Below are 1,241 nucleotides of genomic sequence, written 5' to 3'. Positions count from 1 at the left end.
TTAAAAAAAATTTGTTTTAGATAATTCTTTGCTATTAATATCTTCAAATATTGTTTCAGATCTATTCTTTCTCTCTTCTCCTTCTGGGCTTTACCCAATAGGCTCCTTTTTTTTTTTTTTTAAGGTCTTTTATGTTCTTTTCTGTATTTCCATCCTTTTGTTCTTTTGTTACCTTTTTCAGTCTGGATGTTTTCTTCTAACCGATCTTCTAGTTTATTAATTCCTTCTTTAGCTTTGTCTAAGCTGCTGTTAAATTCATCCACTGAGTACTTAATTTCAGTTATTTTACTTTCACTTCTGGAATTTCCATTTGAGTTTTAAAATTGTTTTCAGTTCTTTGTTGGAACTCTTCATCTTGTCATTTAGGTTTTTGAATTTATTGATCCCAGTTATTTTAAAGCCTCTGTCAGATAATTCTAATACGTGAATGTTCTCTGGATCTTTTTCAGTTTTTCTTTTCATGTCCTTTTGATTTTTAGTCAATGTAGGGTTTTTTTTGGTTTGTTTTTTCATACCTAGGTATTTCTGATTATTAGGCATTAGGTATGAAAAGTTGTGGAAATATTTTGGGACTCTAAATTATGTTCTCTTTCTTCAGAGAATATATACTTTTGCTCCTACATAGGCCTAGGAGTTGAACATCTTAACTCAGTCAAGGACTGAACTGTTTAGAAACTAGGCTTTAGTTTTTGGGGGCTGGTCTGTTTTTGTTTACCCTGATTCCTATGGTGTAGCATTTTGGGAATCATAAGGGTTAATTGAAAGCCTGGAGAATTAAATAGGATCCCTCCTCCTTGGTGGTCTGGAACTCTAGTTATATGATTCCTGTGATATTGCTGAAAGCTCTGTTCAACTTCTTAGCCTCTCAACTAACATTTTTTTAACAAAATTATTCTTAGTTTCAGGTGTACAAAACAATGCAATAGTTATGCTTTTCACCCCTCACAGTCAACTACCATTTTTGAAACACTGCCTGTAGAGGAAAATCCTAAAGGAGAAAAGCTATGCCAGATGTCTAGGTCCCCTCTCTGGGCTTCCCTTTCCTCTGAGTTCTTGGCCCTTCAGGTTCTTACTGCCTTTCTAATTCTCTAGTGTCTTCAAATGGGTGCAAAAGACATTTTGCTTAGGTTTATCTCATGGCTTTAAAATTGGTCTAAATAAGCTGGTTTGCCATTGCCCAAAGCAGCAATCTTCTTTGATTTTGGAGAAAACAGGTTTGATTTCTTTCTTTTTTTTTTTTT

The sequence above is a fragment of the Hipposideros armiger genome, unplaced genomic scaffold (genome assembly GCF_001890085.2).
Source record: "Hipposideros armiger isolate ML-2016 unplaced genomic scaffold, ASM189008v1 scaffold_234, whole genome shotgun sequence".
NCBI classification, from domain to species: domain Eukaryota; kingdom Metazoa; phylum Chordata; class Mammalia; order Chiroptera; family Hipposideridae; genus Hipposideros; species Hipposideros armiger.
This window is presented reverse-complemented; position numbering follows the sequence as displayed.